This window comes from Amblyomma maculatum, chromosome 4, assembly GCF_055883805.1.
Source record: "Amblyomma maculatum isolate TAMU_Amacu chromosome 4, ASM5588380v1, whole genome shotgun sequence".
Classification (NCBI taxonomy): Eukaryota; Metazoa; Arthropoda; class Arachnida; order Ixodida; family Ixodidae; genus Amblyomma; species Amblyomma maculatum.
The window spans coordinates 117,997,913-118,020,560 of record NC_139347.1 but is presented as its reverse complement, the minus strand read 5'-3'; the positions used below and the strand labels follow the sequence as shown (position 1 = coordinate 118,020,560).

At 44.6% G+C, this 22,648-nt stretch overlaps 1 protein-coding gene and 1 long non-coding RNA gene across 2 annotated transcripts in view; one reads left to right on the top strand and one right to left on the bottom strand.

The window, feature by feature from the left end:
• LOC146192219 (uncharacterized) overlaps positions 1-22,648 on the bottom strand; it is a 46,467-nt gene that overhangs the window by 11,089 nt on the left and 12,730 nt on the right. The window lies entirely within an intron of this gene.
• On the top strand, positions 5,138-22,191 carry LOC146192220 (uncharacterized). Its single transcript, XR_014706383.1, has 4 exons — positions 5,138-5,319; positions 6,452-6,527; positions 17,555-17,665; positions 21,811-22,191. It is a non-coding gene; the product is annotated as an uncharacterized LOC146192220 (long non-coding RNA).

The following is a 22,648-nucleotide window of genomic DNA, read 5'->3' as shown; positions in this document are numbered from 1 at the left end:
CTTATATAGTGCCGCGTGAATAACACAAGCTTTTAAACTGAATGCACTCCTCAGCGCGATGACCCAACCGCGTCAGCAGCAGATGACCGAACCCCCCGCCCCCTTCTCACACAAGTCGGGTTCGGCCATGCGGCGGTGGTGCAGTTGTTAAGCTGTACTAAAAAAACAAAAATTCAGAATCAAATCCCGGTCGCGGCGTCCGGGATTTGATCCGTGTGCTGTGCGATGTCAGTGCACGTTAAAGAGCCCCAGGTGGTCGAAATTTTCGTAGACCTCCACTAAGGCGTCTCTGAAGGCTTGATTCGCTTTGAGGTATTAAACTCCACAAACCAAACCAAGGAAGGAGTCTTCGTAGACGCCAGCGTCATATGCGCTGCCGTCTGCTACTGTTGGTCGTTCTCTTTCGTTCCCTTGAAATGATGTTCTAAAAGTGGTTTTGAATTTATTTTTTGTCTGGGATGCATACCTTGAATGTCCGGTATTAGTTTGGTTTGGTTTTGGGGTTTAACATCCCAAAGCGACTCAGGCTACGAGAGACGCCGTATTGGAGGACTCCGGACACCTGGGGTCCTTTAACGTGCACTGACATCGCACAGCACACGGGCGCCTAGCTTTTCGCCTCCACCGAAAAACGGCCGCCGAGGCCGGGATTCAATCCCGCGTCCTTGAGCACAGTAGTCGCCCGCTATTTGTAAGCAAATTTAGTAATGCAGTTTATTGGGTGAAGAGAAGTTTGCGTGATTAAGAAAACGCCTAGATGATAGCAAGTCTTTTAGAGGTATGTACGGCATCACTGCAGATATTTGAGCAGCGTTATGAAAACAATTGTCTTCAGCTGCCGTGAAGATTACTGGGAAACGTATCAGCAACCTTAGATATGCGGATGATACCAGTTTAATGGCAGAAAGTGCAGTGGAACTCAACAGACCTCTGATGCGCGTACAAGAAGAAAGTGAGAAGTTTGGGCTTAAACTGAACATTAAAAAGACAAAGATCATGGCGTCTTGCCCTATCAAGGCCTGGAGCATCAGGGGACAAGAAGTGGAAGCTGTGACAGATTTTTTTTCTTGGGCTCCAAGATTACCACGGAAGGAGACTGCAGCCATGAAATTAGGAGACGCCTGCTTCTGGGAAAGAGAGCCATGGCTAGCCTTGACCGCCTCGTAAAGAGCAGATACATTACACTGCCAACCAAGATCCGTATAACTCGTGCTGTAGTCTTTCCAGTTGTGATGTATGGATGCGAGAGTTGGACTCTGAAGAAGGCTGACCGCCGAAGAATTGACTCGTTTGAATTGTGGTGCTGGCGGAGACCCTTGAGAGTTCCTTGGACGGCCAGAAGATCAAATCAGTTGATACTGTCGACCATAAACCCTGACTGCTCATTGGAGGGTCAAATTCTAAAGTTAAAGCTCAGGTACTTTGGGCATCTGATGAGAAGAGAGGAGTCGCTGGAGAAAGATTTGGTGTTGGGAAAGGTTGATGGTCACCGGAGAAGGGGTAGGCAGCAAGCGCGATGGTTAGATGGCATCCTCTAGGCGCTGCAGATGAAGTTATGTGATGTTAGGAAGATAGTGAGAGACCGGAAAGCGTGGCGCGATATGGTCCATAGGGTCATGAAGAGTTGGAAACGACTCAACTGAACTGAACTGATGAAAATGCACTTCCCAGCTGGGAATAACGCAGAATACTTCACCGCACATTTCTTCAAAGCACTCGCCAACTGTTAACAGCTAGCAGCCTCCAAACGTACTCCGTGAAATGAGATAAATATTACGGTATGTCTGGCTTAGATATATTTCTATGACTAGTTCTCTCGACCCGTACTTTTATGACCTTCGTCGTGTTTAAAAATATTCCGCCTTTGAAACGGTGTTTCATACTTCCTCAATCTGTTCAACGATGTCTAGGGTGGCTCTGAGAAAAAGGACGACACAGTGGGTACTCTGCAAAATTAGAAAACTAATATGAAAACATTTGCTCCCATGTATTCTTACGAGAGCTGAGTCTACGTTTTGCCCAAGTCTTCTGCGGCATATGTGAGTGCCCCGTTTGCAAACATGACGTTTTTTTATTGGCTGCGTGCAAATCTGTCTGACTGAAAATCTTTAATATATGGTAGGGGTATGTGTAGGTGGGGTCCGTAGTCCGCGACCTCAGCGGCTGCCGCTGCCATCCGCGCGCATGTCACAAGGGCCCGTTGGGCCTCTAGTCCAGAGCTGGATAGGGCAGCCTTCCACCCATCAATAGCTGGACCTGCATTTGGGTCATCAGGTGGATTGTGTGGGCAGGTCCACAACATGTGGTGCAGGCTTGCCTTCTCCCCGCAATATTTATATTTGGGGTCGCAGAACCCGGGGTGCAGTGCGTTTAAACGGGCTGGTGTGTTGTATGTACAGTCGTGGACAAAAGTGGTATACTCCGCGCGAACCGCAACGATTTGATTTTCTTCAGAATCAACAAATCTGCCACATAAAATTTCTTGAACAAGATCGCCAGTATATCAAAGAGGGTAAATCTGGTGGGCAGGTTTCTCGCAGCGCGTGGAGTATAGACCTCCTTCACTCCGGCTACGTCACGAAAATGCGGTGGCGCTGTCGTCGTTAGTGACTGTCGCGTGGTAGGCAAAACAACGCTTCAGTCGCCTTGCCTCCCGTGATTGTGCGATGGCTTGCTGCTGCCGGGAAATGCAGAGCACCATGCCGACTAATCGCTTCACTATGACATGTGCTGAAAGGCACACAAGAGGAAGTTTAGTAAGCTTGCAAAGGCTTCTTGCAGACAATGGTCGCCGTAAACAGTTGTGGGCCGCCGCGGTGAAGCGCCAAGGCTGAATACCGACGCCTGCTCATCGAATATGCGGCAAACACTTCGTTACGGCTAAGTTGGAGCTTATTCCCCTTTACGCCAGAGCGGTCTACCGGATAAAAGGTCGCGAATCACTCGAGTTTGGCCTTTTTACGACGCGTGATGGGATCTTGGTGTGCGGGCGCAGGTGCGCTGGTAACATACATAGACGAGGCAGTCATATATATGTTGTATTGCGTAGGCCTGTTTTTTTGTTGGAGCATGCATAGATGTTTACCTATGTGAACTGTTCCTCATGCCTGTCTTTTCACTTTGGTAATTGTATGTATGCGCAGTGAGCTGCTACTCGAAAGATCTGTGTTGCACTCCCCGATCTGTGATATATATGCTGTGGCTAACCTTCGCCACATTTATGTCAAATTATTTTAATTACTTCCAGATGAAAACTCCCACTTCACGTTAACAGCTAGTGATTTGGATCGGAGCTGCATTTTTTTATTTATGCCGAGCGCTGTTATTTGTATTCACACCGGCTGATTGTGAATGAGAGTTGTGGGGTTTATCCTACATTACCGCGGCCACAGTGGCGAGACCGAACTGGGCCACCCTAACTACGGAACCACGGGTGAAGGTAAAAACGGCCCCTGAAAAGAGGTACCCAGAAGATACAGCCACGAAACAAAGGCCCCTGGACTATATGGCCCAGGTAAAAACGTCAAGAAAGGTCCCCTCAGGAAGCGGCCCCTAGGAAAAAATGTCACCGAAGAAATTGACTGAAATCTGCCCGGAACTCACTTCGCGAAAAATTAAACATCTTATGACAACTTTTTTTTTTTAGAATAGATGTAACCATTGTTTGGGTACTGGGTCCTCTGGGTGCTTTACGCGTTTACAGAAACTGGAGAAGACTTAGCATGAAAGCATATCGAAAAAAAAAAGCCCCACCACTATATAATATCCAGCGAGTATTATGCGGTGCATAGTTTCCAGTTTCCAAGCTGGGAAATATCGCTCTTTAATATAGGTCTAATCACCTGGGTAATATTACACATTCGAGAGATGTGCTTGTCCTCCACCGCACAAATTTCGGTGCCATAATGATTTTCTTTTTTTTTTTTTTGCGAATGCACAGCATCAGTACCATGTTTTGCAAATTTCAAGCGGACGGGTAGAAAGAAGCACTGTAGCCTACATTACTGCGGCTAGACTCGAGGAAACTCAGTATAGGCCTTTAGTAAAAGAACTACAGGACGTGAAAAACAAAACAAAACAAAAAAACACGGCGGGGTTCAAAATATATATACTGTTCAAGCTAAAACCATAAACACAGATGGCAGATAAAAACAGTAAAAGTTGACTACAATGAGCGAAATTTATCGCTGATAAATCAAGCACCGGCCAAGGCGAAAGCTCGACTTTGTAGTGCGTTTATTTGCATCTATTTGGGGACATTTTCTCCGAGAATATTTTTTCCAGGACCACTTTTCCTGGGACGTTTTTACCGGAACCCACGTAACCACATTGGCCGCTGCAGCTCGTAATTGTAATGCAAGCTAACAGCGTGACTACCCGTGATAAAATTGCTACCATTAACGACGACAGCCGCCCAAGAACAGAGCAGATATAACAGACGCGCAGCGTTGTGATTTCAATGAATAACGAAATGATACGCAAGTCCGTGCTGTGTTAAGGCTACTGTTGCCATGCTGACCTAAATCACCTTACCCATGCAGCCGCTCGACGCTAGCGAGGTGCTTCGTGCTTACCAAGTACACTCATTTGCCGCTCGGTGAGAAGAATCATCCGATAACGCAATGACGCTTTGAGCGGAATACATTGTACGCGGTTTGCGGCGCTATATATGAGCGAAAAAAATCACCGTCAGCTTACTCGACTCAAAGTAGTTGTAAGCATCCGAAGCTTTGTAATTCTCTATGCGTTCCGCGCTTAATTTTCTCGGAGAAAACAGCAAATAGATGTCAACTTCGCTCATTTTTCCTGGCGGCAGCAACGCTTCTCTTGTGCGCCTTGAACCCAATTCCCATCGGTACGGCGTGCGGGTCCGTACGCTGCACGCCGTGTAGGTAGAGGTTTTCAATGTATCACTTCTGTCCTCACCGCTGAGTCTCACGAATATTAGTACATGGTCATTTCGTCTGCCAAGAAGGCGCCTACAAATCACAATAACACGGCCTTAACAAGCTTGGCCACAGTGCCGCGGCCGCGGTCATGCTTTTTGCCTACCGTGGGATCGCTGACGATAGCAGCGCCACCTCGATCATCTTATGTCCGATGATGATCATCTCGATCATCATCGGACATATTTTGCGACGTATCGAAGTGAACCGTAGTGTTTTTGTGTGCATATTTAACTGCAGATGCGAGTAGTTTCGTTCATTGTTCTCAGTGTGCCGTCTGACATACACTCGGAACAGAAGTGGCCCTCGAAGTTCCCTATGAAGCTTTGCATTCTTTGTTGTCTGCACGACGATGCTCGACCTCCCTCTAAAGGTAAGCGATCTTATGTATTGGCATATGGTGGGTGCGAATTTTAGAACGCATGTTTTACAGAAAGTATGCCTGTCATACTGCTGAGCTCGACTTTCAGGAAATTGCAAGCGTTACAGACTTGTTCGGAGCCCTCCGCCGAGAGCGGTTGCAACACTAACGGGGAGGGGGGAGGGAGGGGAGTGCGCTGAACAGTAAACATAGAGAAATCATTCCATTTACACGATTATAACTGGAAGCCATGCATCCATGTTAGAGATTGCTAGCGCATACTCTTTAGGACCTCTGCGTTCTGCCAGATTTAAAATTTGACAAGTTTGAAAGGCAAGGAGAATGCATTTGGTCGATTTCCATCTCGCCCAGAGGTTCCTTCGCGCATGTCAATTTTTTTCTGTCATAAGCGCTCATGGGCTGCATTTTAGCTCTATGTGATACATTGCGCAAGCACAATATTTGAGAAAAAATTTTCTCTATCTTCTGCACAGGCATTGGCCGCTGGTTTGTGCATCTGATTATTTTGCATTTATTTCATTCTGTCATCAGCTTAAGTGACAACTTATGCCGCACGTTCGGTCGAAGAGTGGTCGGCATAGTATTACTAGTAGTAGTAGTAGTGGTAGTAGCAGTAGTAATACTAGCAGCAGTTGTAGTAGTAGTTGGCACAGCATGCCGAAAAGAGTACATAAAAATATTGATCATGGTAATTTGAGCTTTAGTGATAGATGATTGGCGTGTGATAGGTGATGAAGAGTTGATGCAATTATTTTAATTCATCATTGATGAATTAAAAAAATAAATTTAAAACAGAGGGTTCAAAGGCAAGAGAATGCTCAGACAGAACGCTTGAGGTTGCTAATTAAGAAAATATAGTGTATAAATGACCAATTTGTTAATTGAAACAAAAAAATGAAAATGCATTAAAAGTCAGACTGCTTAAATGGAAAGCCAATGTTTTGTGGTGCTAAGTATAGGTGTATGAAAGAAAAAAAATTGGAAGTGAAAAATATTGTTCATGTGTGAAAAACTGCTGCGTGATAACTCGACAGAGCTTTTTATTTATTCTCACTTCTGCAACATTTTTGTTCTCGCCACATTGCTCAGTTGTATTTATGATGACATTGCATTATGTCTGCAGGACATACCACATGGGAGCTCACAGCACTGAATTTGTGGCAACTGGAAAATATTCAGGAGCGGCATGTGAACCAATGGTGCGTGTTCTGGCTGCAGTACCTCTTTTTAAGTTGGATTATGTGTTCTTCATCCTACATAAATAATGCAATATGTATGTAAGCACTCCCGTAGACCTTTTTGCGGTGTTAGTTGGTGCATGTTATGAAATAAAGAAGCGTCAACAATGAACAAATACAACTAAGTGTCACGGACAACTTGTATGAAAGAGCACTGAACAAGGGTAGAGGGAGATGCCTAAGTTCGCAGGTCAACGTTTTGACCAGTTGGCATGTCTTCATCTGGGCGGAGAAATCATCACTGGCAGAGATTTTAATACGCTGAAGAAAAGCTGAGGAGGAGGAGGGTGCATGAGGAGAAAGTAGGTCAAGAACTGAATGAAAAATAGAGAAAAAATTTCTTCAGTATGGATTTTTCAGCCTGGAATCTGTTGCTGTGGCCTGAAAAAGAAATAAAAGTGGCAGCAGCAGGAAAAACTACAATGCAGGGTAGATGATTAGTCAGCATAGTCCAGGGTTTCACGGACTGCCCTCTGGCAAAAGGCGAACATTGCAGAAACAAACATACATACACTCGCCAAAATGTTCTAAAAAAAGGAAACATGACATTTCGGGGCCCGTGCGGGTTCCTTGATCACATGGAGCGCTGCGTGGAACTAGGGCAGCTTAAATGCGATAAAATTGGGTAATGTCCGATTGTAGATCTCTGGAAGATTTCCACGTGTCCTATTAAAATCATAACACGAGGCATGCTCTTAACAGGACACATCTAAATCTTCCAGAGATCTACAATCGGTCACTCTGCAATTTTAACCATATTTAAGCCGCTGTCGTTCCATGCAGCGCTTCATGTTAACAAGGGACCCGTACAAGCCCCGAAACGTGGTTTTTCCTTCTTTTTTTCCAGAAGATTGGAGCGAGTGTATGCTTGTTTCTGCAGTGATTAGTCGGCACCTAAAGCAGTTTTAGTGCAGACACACTTTTCTTGAAAAGCAACATGCATTCCAAAAGGTCCTGATAACTGATATCTGCAGGGGAACAATTCTCAAAAGCTTTTCCCAAAGGGGGAGAAGGAAAAACAAACAAAATATTAACAGGACAGTGAACGATACCTGCCACTGTGGTTCACTGTCCTGTTAATATTCTTTTTTTTTTATGTCCTTCTCCCCCATCTGGAGAATGCTTTTGAGAATTTTTTTTGTGTGTGTTTGCAGTATGTGGCCGAGCGGTTAAGGCGATGGAGTAGATATTCATGCAGGGTGTTTTGCTGGGCTACTTGGTAGTTGTCAACATTATGATATCGCAGTGCTGTCTGGCAGAGAACAAAATCAAAAGCATATTTAAACCCTTGCCAGTGATACCTGCTCTGCCCAGACGAAGGCAAGTCCACTTGTTGAAATGTTGGCTCAACCTGCGAACTGAGGCTTCACCCCTCTACTCTTTTCCAGTGCTCTTTCATACAGTGTAGCAATCTTCTTGCTCTCATTCTACATAGACAACTTGTGGAACTTGTATTCGTTCGTCATTGGCGCTTCATTATTTCATAGCAATATGTATAACTATGTAATAAATACCTTATTCATTCTTGGTAGTTGGATTTCAGCCGAGACTTGTTTCAGACTATTTTGAATATTATGTTGAGCATCAGTGTTCCTTAAAACCCTGCGTTAGGTGAATGAGAGGCAAAATGTGTGGAGAGGTTATCATTGATGTAAATGTCAGCAGACAGAAATGGAGCTTCTCATGGCTTCTTTATTCATGTGTCATTAAATTGGGAATTCTTTAGCACTCTCATAATAACTTTTTACTAATGAATGGCTACGGCTGTTGCAAAAGCTGATTGGTATTGAAATCGTGCTAAAACAAAACGCTAACGCACTATATGCTTGCTTTGAGGCCTGTATTTATGACCAAATTAATTCAGGTTCAATCGTTTACATATTTCATTCAAAAAGGCCAAATGCTGAGGCAAATATAAAGTCCTAATTTATCAGAGGTGAGAGTTGGAAGAAAAAAAAAAAAAAACAACCCTTACTGCAACTATAGCCACAGCTGGACTCAATTGCTGTATGAAGCTGCTATAACATTCCTAGCGAGCTAATTTGTGTGGCACCAAGAGTCTGCATACTAATATGGCCTGAATATCAGTATTCTATCATTAAAATAGATCAGAACAAAATGAAGGCAATAAGCTACATAAAGTCAAAGGAGACTGAAGAAGGATTGAGGGGCAGCCGCAGTCTGCCAGTGGATGTTTTGACAAGTGAACTTGTCAATGTCTAGGCAGTGGTGTAGTTTCTGTTTTTGCTTCCCAAGGACTAAGGAGAGTAGGGAAGGAACAAAAAGGTGCTGCCTTGGAGATGGCCTTATATTAACTTGGAACTTGTGATCCCATAACCTGAAGAAAATAAAATTTTGCAGCAGCAGGTAAAGAGCAGTGCATTGTACAAGATAGATAGATGATCCCTTAACCTGAAGAAAATAAAAAATGTTGCTGCAGCATTTAAAGAGCAGTGCATTGTACACAATGAATAGGCACAAGAAGCAGGTTGGATGTTTGCATGTGTTTGTAGGAGAAAATTCATGATTTTGTAGGTGAATTGCCATGGGCCAACTTAGCTGCGAATAGCAGTAGGTACTGTGAGAAACAGATTGCACAGAAGGCAGGGAAGAAAAAGATGGAGGTTCTAGGAAGGCATTGCTGACGAGTCTGGAGGGTGTTACGACCAAGCATCCGCATTTGCGCGCTCTATTGTTCGCCTGTGGGCATGGAAAAGTTTTGTGAATATGTGGTGATGGTCCATTGGCTCTAAGTGAGCCTGTTTCCAGGAATCCTGTTTTGTAAGCATGTTTTGCTTTGTGGACAACCTGCAAATGCCAAATTGGCCCTGTCAAGAGAACGTCTGGAAAAACACAAAGAAACGTCCCCCTGCGGGAAATAGCAGGAAGTGCTTTCTTTTGTTCACCCTTCCAGTCGAGAAGTGCTATCCTCCAGTGATGAATGCCTCCTATCCAAAGGAGACGACAGAGTGACATGTCCGCTGACGTGCAGGACAAGAGAAGAGCATGACTCATACGGCCATTAAGTGATTTCCCGGGAATGCAGGAAAGATTTGCAATTGTCGAAAAGGGACCATGTTGGGAGCCCTATGCGGCGCCACGTGCACTCGGGTTTCTGAGAAGTAAAACCCCCAGAACCAGCCTGTGGTTTCTTTGCTGAAGAATAGAAATGTACCTCCTCTCCTCGCCGTTCCCAAGCTTTTCCCGCCAACAAGTGATCACGCCCAACGAATGAATGCCGGACCAGTCAGTGCTTCAGACCATCAGTGCAGTGATGTGTTCGATTGGATGCCGATACCTGAGGGGCGTGCCCTGGATTTGGTTGGTCAGCATCTTCAGAGAGGGGCTGGACATAGGGGGTTTTTAAGGACGCTGCAGAGCACGAAATGTCGCTCTGGGCCCTGGGTAAACGGCTCATCCAGTCGCTTCTCGCTATGAACTCTTAACGCTTGCCATTTTGCTGATGTACCCTTCTTTTTCGTGTAAATAATCATGTAAATAAGTTTCACAAAGTGCCATTAAACCTGCTTGTACATATTTCACCAACTTCGAAGATTCAATCCTACTTCAACCCCGAGTCTCTGCATGCTACCAAGTGAAGGCCGGGTCGACATAGCCCCAGCGTCACGACAACTGGAGGCAGCGGTGGGATAAAGCCCCAAAACTGGTGACCAGCGTTGGGATCTGAATCTACAAGCCACAACATCTGGTGATTGGAGGTGGATCTGAAGCTACAAGCCACAACACCTTGTGATCGGAGGTGGCATCTCAAGCAACAAGCAGGAGCAACAATCGGCCAAGAGGGCAGCTCGGAACATCGATCGCATGTGTGGGTGAGTGCTTGGCTTTTCTTCTGATGTGGACCAGGTTCTGGAACAGGGTTAGATTTTAGAACTGGTAAAAAGAGTGTGGAAACGCCTTTAGGTTTGGTAGTTTGCACAGTTGTTTTGGAAGTAGCCGACACTCGGAGCGATCATGGACCTACAAAAGCTGCAGAAACCGGAACTGTTGCAATTGTGTGAGGAATTGGGAATTGATACAAGTGGTTTGGCACGAAAACCTTTGATTATAAAGGCAATCACAGATTTGGGAGCCGATGATGAGGAGCTCAGTGAAGCATGTAACCTCATCGCCCAAAAAAAGGAGCAGCTCAGACAGCAGAAAGAGCGGGAAAAAGAGGAAAAGAGGCGTGAGCGCGAACGTGAGTGGGAAAAAGAGGAAAAGAAGCGTGAAAGAGAAGCAAAAAAGCTGGACCAAGAAATTGAGCTCCGGAAATTAGAACTAGAGTTGAGCAAGAGGTCGGGCGATTGTCCCCAGCTAGCGGTACCTCGTCTCAACAAGGAGGCAGATTTCAAGATGTCAAAGTACATGCAGCCATATGTGATATCAGGGGATATCGGTCTGTATCTGGCTAACTTTGAGCGAACTTGCGAAAAACTGTCCTTCCAGCGAGACACTTGGTCTCAGAGATTATTGACGGTTCTGCCCTGCGAGGCAGCGGAGGTTGTCGCGCGGCTAAGCAAGGAGGACGCGGACAACTACGAGAAGGTCAAAGCTTGCCTTCTGAGAAAGTATAGGCTTAGCGCCGAGGCGTTCAGACAACGTTTTCGGAAAGCTACTAAGTCCAGGGACGAGAGTTACCCTGAATTCCTGTACAATTTAAGAGTTAATTTGGGCGAGTGGCTAAAGAGCACAGATTCCTACAGTGATAGGGACGCTGTAGTCGAGCAAATTCTTTTGGAGCAGTTTTATAACTGCCTCCCAGAAAAAGAAAGAAATTGGTTACAGGACCGAGGCGAAATTAAGTCGGCAACTGAAGCTGCCGAACTTATTGAGGAGTATGCTTCGCGCCGACAATTCAGCAACCCAGCAGTGGATAGGCCCCGCAATCCCAAGTTCAGTATGAAAAACCGTCAGGAAAGGCACTTTGCTAGAGTTGGAAACGAAGAAATGAAGGTTTCTTCAGGCAAATTCCCTAGAAAGGACGGCAGTGAGAAAAGTGGGGAAGTGACCAACGTGCAGAACACAAAGAATAAGCTTGAGGCTAGGAAGCCGCTCACATGCTTTAGGTGTAATGAGCAGGGTCACATTGCCGTCAACTGCCGGAAAGAAAAGATTGCTTTCTCGTATGTCAGGGACTGCGATGAAAATATGCAGCTTTTAGAACCCTACCTGCATGACCTAGTAGTCAACGGGAAGCCTTGCAAGGTACTGCGCGATTCGGCCGCAACGATGGATGTTGTCCATCCGGCGTATGTATCGCCTTCCGACTATACAGGACAGTGTGCATGGATCCGACAGGTAGTTGAGGAACAGAGTGTGTGCTTGCCGATCGCGAACGTGGTCATCGAGGGCCCTTTCGGCGAATTAACAACCGAGGCTGCCGTTTCAGGAAAGCTTCCTAAGTGCTATCCGTATTTGTTCTCCAACAAATCGGACATGCTGCTGCGAAAGAGGGGCATCCTTTTCGGAGACAGAGTTGTGCAAGCCTTAACACGTTCAAAGGCGCGAGAACTAGCTACACTGCTCATTCCAGAAAAATCCACAGCGGAGGAAACGGCAGTTAAAACAATGGTAAATGCGGAAGATAGCAGGTCAGAAAACTTTGAGAGCGAGGCATCTCAGATAAGTCAACTTGAAAGTGAGCTTGATGAGACGCGGAATGAGGACGTTCTTGAGAGTAACCTCTTGCCGCCAGTGTCTAGTAATCTCACGAGACTTTTAAGTGGAACCCGAGAGGACTTAGCTATAGAGCAAGCCAATGATCCCAATATACAGGAGATAAGGGAGCGCCACCGCGCCACTAAGACAGCAAACAATATTTCTTTCGAGATGAGAAAGGGAGTGCTGTATCGCTTATTCAAGGATAAGCGCGGAGTAGAGCGGGACCAATTAGTCGTTCCCCAAAAGTACCGCGGAGACTTACTGCGACTTTCCCATGGCAGCTCGTGGTCATGTCACCTTGGAATAAAGAAAACAAAGCAGAGGCTGTTGCAAGAATACTATTGGCCTGGATGTTTTAAGGACACGGAAAATTTTGTACGGTCATGCGACACGTGCCAGCGGGTTGGAAAGGCGCAAGATAAGTGGAAAGCTCCGATGGTGTTAGTACCAATCATTACCGAGCCGTTTCACCGGTTAGTAATAGATATAGTTGGGCCACTTCCTGTGACCGAGTCAGGGTACCGTTATATCCTCACTATGTTATGCCCAGCCACAAAGTTTCCAGAGGCTGTTCCGCTGCGCGAGGTGACGTCCGAGAGTGTAGTGGATTCGCTGCTGTCAGTGTTTGCACGAGTTGGATTCCCTTCCGAGGTACAAAGTGATCAGGGTAGCGTTTTCACGAGTGTCCTCACCACCTCATTTCTCGAGCGATGCGGCATTAAGGTAGTGCATAGCTCGATCCATCATCCGCAGAGCAACAGCGTAGAAAGATGGCACTCTGTTCTCAAACGAGTCCTGAGGGGACTGTGCTATGAAAACAAGCGCGAATGGGATACCTGCCTGCCTGCAGCGCTTTTCGCTTTGCGGTCAGTGCCGCACGAATCCACTGGATTTAGCCCAGCCGAGTTGGTGTACGGAAGGTCACTGCGCTCACCTTTGCGAATGGTGCGCGAAGCCTGGGAGGGGCGCGGAGAAGACCCAACAGTAGTAGAATTCATTCTGAACCTCTTGAATCGCTTACATAACACTAAGGAACTCGTTGAGGCCAGCATGAAGTCAGCCCAGGCTCGTTCCAAGGTGTACTATGATAAGTCAGCCCGTCAAAGGACGTTTTGTATCGGGGACCAGGTGATGTTGCTGAGAAGTTCAAGGCAGAATAAGCTCGAAGTACAGTGGGAAGGACCGGCTGAAGTCGTTGCAAAGCTTTCTAACACTAACTACGCAGTGAAAATTCCCGGTAGGCGTAAAGAAGTGCGCATTTATCATTGCAATCTTATGAAGCCTTATGTGCAGAGGGAAGCCGTGGTAAATCTAACGTTAAACCTTCCCGAGGAGATGGGGGACAACTTGATTTGCCTCAGCGGAAAAGGAAGCAACGCTCAGGAGCTTCTCAAAAAGACGGAGCAGAGAGGAGAACTAAAGAAATCCCAGCTGTCCGATCTGGGCGAGATAATAACAGAGTTTGAGGCCTGCTTCGTGGACAGGCCAGGCAGAACTGATTTGACTGAGCACGATATTGAGCTGACTTCAGACGTGCCAGTGCGATCAAGGTGCTACCGATTTTCTCCAAGGCAAAGAGAAATTCTGGATAGGGAAGTAACTCGCATGCTGGAATTGGGAGTAATAAAACCCTCGGAAAGCGATTATGCTTCGCCTATGATCTTAGTAGAAGCTCCAGGTAAAGACCCTAGGCCTGTGGTAGACTACCGAAAGCTAAATTCTCTCACCAGGGATCAAGTGTATCCTATTCCGAATATTGAGGAGAGAGTAGAACAGGTCAGTAGAGCGGCATATGTGACTACGCTGGACCTTACTCGAGGATACTGGCAAGTACCGCTCACTGAACGCGCCAGCAGATACGCGGCTTTCGTCACTCCGACGGGCAGCTACCAGCCAACAATGATGAGTTTCGGGCTCAAAAATGCTCCATTTTGTTTTTCCCGACTCATGGATAGGGTTTTAGAGGGGTGTGAAACATTCGCGGTGCCTTATTTAGACGACATTGCGGTTTTTTCCGACTCATGGGCGGACCATATGGTACATCTAAGAGCTGTACTGAGCCTTTTGCGTCAAGCTGGACTAACCGTAAAGGCCGAGAAATGTTGCCTGGCAAGGGCGACCGTGGACTACTTGGGTCACAATGTAGGTCAAGGTTTCAGGAAACCCAGCGAGATTAAGATTTCTGCGGTAGCAGACTACCCGCGGCCGAGCACGAAGACGGAAATTCGAGCATTCCTGGGTCTGACTGGGTACTACAATCACTACATCCCTAACTATTCAGCTTTGGCTAGCCCTCTGACCGACGCTCTCCGCAAGACAGAACCGACAAATGTAGTCTGGGACGAACAAAAGGAAGCCTCCTTCGTAAACCTGAAGGCTGTGCTGATTAGCCGTCCGGTATTGCGAGCTCCAGACTATGGCCGAGAATTCACGGTCCAGTGTGATGCCAGTGATCGAGGGTTAGGTGCTGTTCTCTGCCAGAGAGATGACGACGGTAATGAGCACCCCGTGCTCTACTTGAGCAGAAAACTGAGTTCTAGAGAGAGGGCTTATTGCGCGTCAGAGAAGGAATGCGCTTGCATTGTATGGGCCATTCAAAAATTGCAGTGCTATCTTGGAGGGGCCAAATTCACCGTAGAGACGGACCATTGTCCCCTGGCTTGGCTGCAAACTGCGACATCGAAGAACAGTCGCCTTCTTAGGTGGAGCTTGATTTTACAGCAGTACAATTTTGAAATAAGATACAAAAAGGGGAAGTTAAATGGGAATGCGGACGCGCTTAGCCGCTCTTTCTAAGCGGTCCGAGATGTTCCTCACCATGTATCCAAATTGATAATCAGGTTTTTTTTTTTTTTTTTGTGCTCTTGAATATAGATGACTATGTAAAGCAGCACGTTTGGTTTTCGAGGCATACGTGGGTCCTGAACGTCTTGAGAGTGGGCTTTTCTCGAACAACAATGGCAGTTTTCTTTTGACCTGGTCTCTTCGGACGGGAGCCGAGTGCTTGCTTCGACATGTGGTTGAGTTTCAGATAGCTCAAGCAATTTGGCCTACAACAATCAAGACAACGCGACAAGCAACAGCGAGCTTCAAGCGTTCACGTGCAGGCCATTAAGTCGTCTCTTCATGCAGCAGCTGCGGCTGCTGCCCTCCGAGTCTCTTCTGGCGGGGGAGGAGGCTGTTACGACCAAGCATCCGCATTTGCGCGCTCTATTGTTCGCCTGTGGGCATGGAAAAGTTTTGTGAATATGTGGTGATGGTCCATTGGCTCTAAGTGAGCCTGTTTCCAGGAATCCTGTTTTGTAAGCATGTTTTGCTTTGTGGACAACCTGCAAATGCCAAATTGGCCCTGTCAAGAGAACGTCTGGAAAAACACAAAGAAACGTCCCCCTGCGGGAAATAGCAGGAAGTGCTTTCTTTTGTTCACCCTTCCAGTCGAGAAGTGCTATCCTCCAGTGATGAATGCCTCCTATCCAAAGGAGACGACAGAGTGACATGTCCGCTGACGTGCAGGACAAGAGAAGAGCATGACTCATACGGCCATTAAGTGATTTCCCGGGAATGCAGGAAAGATTTGCAATTGTCGAAAAGGGACCATGTTGGGAGCCCTATGCGGCGCCACGTGCACTCGGGTTTCTGAGAAGTAAAACCCCCAGAACCAGCCTGTGGTTTCTTTGCTGAAGAATAGAAATGTACCTCCTCTCCTCGCCGTTCCCAAGCTTTTCCCGCCAACAAGTGATCACGCCCAACGAATGAATGCCGGACCAGTCAGTGCTTCAGACCATCAGTGCAGTGATGTGTTCGATTGGATGCCGATACCTGAGGGGCGTGCCCTGGATTTGGTTGGTCAGCATCTTCAGAGAGGGGCTGGACATAGGGGGTTTTTAAGGACGCTGCAGAGCACGAAATGTCGCTCTGGGCCCTGGGTAAACGGCTCATCCAGTCGCTTCTCGCTATGAACTCTTAACGCTTGCCATTTTGCTGATGTACCCTTCTTTTTCGTGTAAATAATCATGTAAATAAGTTTCACAAAGTGCCATTAAACCTGCTTGTACATATTTCACCAACTTCGAAGATTCAATCCTACTTCAACCCCGAGTCTCTGCATGCTACCAAGTGAAGGCCGGGTCGACATAGCCCCAGCGTCACGACAAGGGTGACATTAAGAAAGGAATAAATAAGACAGAAAGGAGATATTTGAACAGAATGAATTATGTTACGCCGCACATGCAAAAGAGGAAATGCCAACAGAAAGACAAATGCAAGACAAAGTGAGAAACCCCAACAAAAGTTTCAAAAAGCAATGCAGCTCATACTGTAGAGGGGGGAACAGCTTTGAAAAAACAGTTGAAGAATAGAATAGATGAATAGAAGATCGTTTGTAGCGCAGGTCATCCTTTAACGCATAAAAAAAATTGCATACTGACATATTAACATTGTTTACAGGGAAACTTGGGTAGATTTAGTAGTTTCTGAACAATATTCCCCTCTGGATACCTTCACCACAACTGCAAGGTATGAAAGGACCAATATATGTATCGTGTGGCTTGGTAATACACCTTTCCTCTCATGCACACACATACTGGGTTTCCTGAAGAATGTATTTCATTAATCTTAGTTGCCATTTTTCTTGTGATATTTGGCAATTGCAGCATCCACAGCAGTGTTAAGACTGCCATTCAGTGGAAAACATGAAGGCATGCTGAAAAAATTTGGATTGCTCAAAATGTGTGACAGCCACATAGCAGCGGATGCAAAAGAGCAAGGTGTCTATGTGTTTGCAATGTCACTGCGCGTTACCTCTAAGTGGTTAGAATTTTGAGAGCCCTCCACTATGGTGTGTCTCATAGCCTGAGTCGCTTTGGGGTATTAAATGCCCTACACCATAAAGAAAAAATATTTGACATCAGTGTGAAGTGGCTGAACTGAAAATCATTTTACCATTCATAAACTCTGACTACAAGGCCACTTCTTGCTTGGAACATCATTGCGACTTGTAAGTGTATAAAATTAATGCAAAGCAATTCGGGAGAAATGGCAGTCTAGATCACGCCGTGCACTGATGCAGTGAGGTTTCATTGCCACTGCATTATCATGCTTTACTCATGAAGTGCTCCCTTGGCAAGGGTTTAACAATTTGATATTATTCATAGAAATATAGGAGCAGATGCCTACTGCGGTCCTAGTTTCTAACATATGGCTGTGATTTGGAGCACTTCCTGAGTGGATATTGTAATCATGCAAGTCTGCTGCTGCATGCAGTAACTGTTGCAAGTTAACATCTCTCCTTTGTTTTGCCTTTTTTTATACTGGTTTCTTTGCAGTTCCTGCATGACTCAACCTTATTGAGAACGATGGGCTTATGGCAGTGCAGCAGGGACATGAAAGTGGTTCTCCAGGCTGATGCATTGGTATTATCCCAAGACACAAGAAATGTGAGTAGTTGCAATATCGAATAAATTGCAAGATTGAGTCATGCACTTCACATTGTTCATAGAAGTAGCAATAGTGGACCGAGCAAAACTGGGCTCATAGGCAGCAAGTGGGAGTGAAAGGTGCTTTTTGAGAATGATGAGTGTGAATAAAAGCTTATATTGCCCATAGTTGTTTAGGCATTGGTGTTATGATAACTGAGCTGATATTGGATATTTCTAACCTATTCGAGCATATCCGATTGGGGATGGGGAACATCCAGAATTTGGCCTTCTGGACCCCCAAATTTCACTTCATCAGTTGCGACCAAAGTCGATTTTGATATTCAGCTTTAACCGAAGATGACAACTTTTGTGTATAAATGATGAGTGATACCTTCAGTGATATCACTACTGGGTGCACGGTAGAAGTAGGTGGTAGGATAGAGAAGATACCGGTAAGCTGTCTAATGAGACTAAATATTTGACTAAGAAATGCCAAAGTATAAAAGCTTCCAAACCAATCGACAATAAAACTGGCAGAGCTATCAAAGGTAATCAACACGAACAAAGTGTCTGACGTAAGGAAGTATTACATGAAGAAAATTGAGCGTGTTCTAAAGAACGGGCAGCCCTAAAACGGTGAATCTATGTATCATCCGAAGTCGTCAGGACAGCAAGATTGGCTGTTGTAAAAATCAATCAGACGTTCCACCAGTGACGAAGAACGAGATTGAGAAAGCTTTAGAAACTATGAAAAGGGGGAAAGGAGCTGGGAAGGATCAGGTAACGACAGATTTGTTGTAGACTCAAGGGATACCATGCTAGGAAAGCTAGCCATCCTTTAAGTGTAAGGCCTGGAGTCATCAAGAGAACTGGAATCATGGAAGATTGTTAACACTATCTTAATTCATAAAAAGGGGAAATCAAGGACTTGAAAATTATAGATCAATCAGCTTACTATCTGTTAAATATAAGGTTTTACTAAGGCAATGGCTAACAAAATTAGGTCAACCTTAGACATTTGTCAAGCAAAATATCAAGCAGGTTTTCGGAAAGGGTACTACACTCTACTATCGATCATATCCATACCATAGCAAAACATACATTTCAGTTAGTTGGTACATCTTCGAAAACTTTACCAGTGCTGCAATAGGGGACAGAGAGCAGGAACGACAAACGCTACTAAGTGAAGAATATTTGAAAAATACACAGCTATTATACTGACAAGACAACCAGAAGTGCATGTGCTATTCCCCCCCTCCCCCCCCCCCCCAAAAAAAAAAAATATTAGGAATCCAGATAAGAACTTTTAGTCGTGTATATTTACTTAAGGGATGGTTATGTACGTTTTGCCGTCCTTGTACACCTAATAGGCATCATGCAATTCCCATGTCAGTTCATCTTGACGTCTGAATAACTTTTGCTCTCTAAAAAAAGGGGAGTGCATGCTTTTTTATTTGACACATTAGGCACACTTGCTTTGTTCAGGTGAGTTTCAGTAATGTAGGGCTAAATTTGACGAAGGAGCACTATTCAAAGGCGTTTTTATGTTGCCGTAAGTGCGTGTTCATTTATTTCCCGGTTTGGCCTATATAGTTCTTGCCAAACCTAAAAGGTATGTCATTGACCACTCCCTCTTCATACGGCACAAACTGCAACTCATGTTCTACTTGGCAGGCATTTTTTTTTTGCTTCATTTTTGTTTTCATTCTCTGGCTCTTCAGTCAACAACAGCACAAATTCTTGCTAGCTTATTAGGAGCTGGAAACAGCAATATAATACCAACTTGTTTACGCCTATGGGATAACTGATGGATGTATGATATCATTGCATACTTTTTTTTTCTTTTTGCTGGAAGGCCCCTGTGGATCATGTTTACCAAACGACTATCTTTTTCAGGATTTTATTACAAGCGTTTCAAGTGATTCGGAAAGCTGGCTAACCTGAGCCTATGGACCTGCTGCTTGAAACTTGTGTCTAGCATGGATGCATGATTTATTAATCGCTGATACTAAGCATGCCACTGCTATGCCGCACTTAACTATCTTCAAATGTCCTGAATAATAAATAAGTAAAGGCTTTTCTGACCACTGTAGAAACGAACAAGAAACATGATCTTCGTTTCCTTCCCTTCAAACATTCAGGAATTAGGGCTAATTTCTGGTATTTTGACTTTTTTCCAAATTTTGATGTTTACTTTCGAAATACGAAATGGAATCAGCTCCAATCTTGGCTGTTGAAAAAGAAGGAAGATCAAATTTGTTGGTTCTTTCTACATATGTCTGAAAAGCCTTTACTTAGTTATCATTCAGAGCATTCGAAGATAGTTAAGTGCGGCATAGCAGTGCCATGCTTATCTGCGATTACTAAATCATGCATCCACGATATAAACAAAAGTTTCAAGCAGCAGGTCCAAAGGCAAAAGTTAGCCGGCTTCCCAGATGACGTGATAACACTTGCTTGCAATAAAATCCTGAAAAAGATTGTCGTTTGGTAAACATGATCCACAGGGGCCTTCCAGTAGAGATAAAAAGAGGTATGCAGTGATACCATACATCCATTATTTATCCCATAGGCTTGAACAAGTTGGCACTAGATATGCGGTTGAGGGATTATTTTCGGCTCCTAATAAGATATGAAAATTTCATGCTTTTTTTGACAGAAGAGCCAGCTAATGAAAACAAAAAAGAACCAAAAAAAGCCGGCCAAGTGGAATATGAGTGGCATTTTATGCCATGTGAAGAGGGCGTGGTCTATGACATACCTTTTAAATGCGGCAAGAACTATAATATGGGCCAGACCGAGAAATTCATTAAAACGCAAAACGTCTTTGAATGGTGCTTCTTCACCAAATTTAGCCCTACATGAGACTCACCTGAACAAGCCAAGTGTGTCTAACGTGTCAAAAAAAGCATGTGCTCCACTTTTTAACCGGGCAAAAGTTATATTCAGACATCAAGATGAATTGACATTGCATGAAGCCTATTGACAAGAACAGCAACACGTGCATAAGCATCTGTTCAGTAAATACACATGAATGAAATTTCGTATTCGGATATCTAACTAATGTCTGTTCTTTTTTTTTTTACGGGGTAAGGAGCAAGCGCTTGCACTTTTGGTTGTCTTTCGTGAGTATATTGTGTATTTTTCACGTAAACTGCAGTCGTTAGTAGCGCTTCTCCTTCCTTCGCATCTTTGTCCCCTGTCACAGCACTGGTATTAGAATAGAATAGCTGATAGAAAAATGCTCGGTATACAACCAGACCTTACACATAGCATTCTTTGATAGAGAAAAAGCATTTCACCTAATAGAAACCTCTGCAATCGTGCAGGCATTGCTCACTGCAGCATCTGGGTGTAGACAAACCGTATGTGAAAGTACTGAAATATATCTGTAGTGGCTGTATAGCAACCATTATTCTGCATGAAAGAGGTAGCAAAATTGCAATACAAAAAAGGTGTTAGGGAGGAGACACGACTTCCTTAGTACTATTCACAGCTTGCTTCGAGGAAGTATTCAGACTTGTAATGGGAGCATTCAGGGATAACAGTTGATGGGAACTACCGAAGTGATCTACAATTCGCTGATGACGTTGCCATGTTAAGTAATTCAGGAGATGAACTACAAAAGATGTTTGGTGACCTAGGCAGGGAAAGCAGAAAGAAAAGTAGGCCTGAAAATCAATATGCAGTAGACTAAAGTAATGTTTAGCAGCCTCGAGAAGGAACAGCAGTTTACAATGGGCAATGAAGCACTGGAAATGGTAGGCAAATATGTCTACTTAGGACAGGTAATAACTGCAGATCCGGACCATGAAAGGGAATTAGCTAGGAGAATAAGACTGTAATGGAGTGTATTTGGGAAGTACTAGCTGATTTGACTAGCAGCTTACCGGTGAGTCAGAAAAATAGTTAAAGTTAATGACATAGGGGCTTACAGACTGGTATTTAAAAAAGAAAAACCTTAGACAGATTTTTTTATATAAATTTTGAAGATGGGCTGCTTTGTTCGGCCTTGTAGGTTCTAAAGTGCGAAATATTTTATCAAACTGCAGTAACAGCTTTTGCTGATACAAATTTGTATTCCAGTAGATGGTAACAATGCCGTCATTTGTAGAAATAGCGAACATTTTAACTTCTGTTCTTCCTTTTTGTTTCTTATTCAGGACAAAGAGAAGCTATATACACCATGCATCGGATTCACCAGCATCATCCTCGCAGAGACACAAGAGATTTTTTTTTTTTAATTTAGTACTCAGAGTTCCAGACATCATAGAAGGCGCTATAGCATGAATGGCACCACACTGTTTTTTGTACACTTCATCAGGTATTTTAGGTGTTTATATAACAAAGGCGTGGTGCAAATCATTCAGCGCTTCATAGCAGCACATCAAATTGCTTTTGCCTAAAGACCAGGCCATGGTAAAGCACATTGTTCTTGCCATTGAGAATCTGCTCTTCTAGCCTTGAAGCCAAAGTCATATTTTTGATAGCATGTATCTGTCTGTCATGTCCCCTGAATGGTTTCAATAAATGGTTTTCCAAGAGTACAGTTTCCATGTGTGTTCATTCTCGTTGAATGTTTGACATGCTTTAAAAATTCTGATACCAAGAGAAAGCAGCTGTGTTGTCTGAGCACATACTGGATATTTTGGGAAGTGCAAAGCCTTGATCATTTCACTGAGCATTGCTTGGCCACGCAGTACGTAGTAAAAAAATTTCCAAAACGAAAAGGACGGTATAAAAGTGCAAAATTAAAAAAAGGGTGTGAAGGTAAAAAATGTTTTTTACACCCATTGTGAAAGGGTGTAACTGGCATAAAACACCTTCCCCAGTTTCTGCTGCAAAAGGGGAAAATTATGGAGCATTGCCCTTTATAAGGGTACATTTCAACCTAAAATTACCCTTTCTGAAGGGTGTAAGGGTGTTAGTTATAGACATCGATATCCACCCTTAAGGGTGTATTTTGGTTTACAGTGTAGGTAACGAAAGGAAGAGCCTGGC